The 217-nt window shown below is 66.4% G+C and overlaps 1 protein-coding gene across 1 annotated transcript in view; it reads right to left on the bottom strand.

The window, feature by feature from the left end:
* Positions 1-217, bottom strand: part of GADD45GIP1 (GADD45G interacting protein 1) — a 912-nt gene that overhangs the window by 506 nt on the left and 189 nt on the right. The gene's annotated exons all lie outside the window — the stretch shown is intronic.

Genomic DNA, 217 nt, shown 5'->3' with positions numbered 1-217 from the left:
CACTGGCATCTCTGCCAGGCTGCGGGAAATCAGGGCCTCCCTGGGGAGAAATGACACCTCTGGGTCACCATGGGGACACAGAGACAGGGACAGGGACATGGGGACACGGGGACACCCGGGCCGGCATCTCCGCCAGGCTGCGGGAAATCAGCGCTGCCCTGGGGACAGGGGACAGCCCTGGGTCACCACGGGGTCATGGGGACACCCCTCTGTCACT

This window comes from Neopelma chrysocephalum, unplaced genomic scaffold (assembly GCF_003984885.1).
Source record: "Neopelma chrysocephalum unplaced genomic scaffold, ASM398488v2 Primary Assembly neopelma1_92849, whole genome shotgun sequence".
In the NCBI taxonomy this organism is placed as follows: domain Eukaryota; kingdom Metazoa; phylum Chordata; class Aves; order Passeriformes; family Pipridae; genus Neopelma; species Neopelma chrysocephalum.
This window is presented reverse-complemented; position numbering and strand designations above follow the sequence as displayed.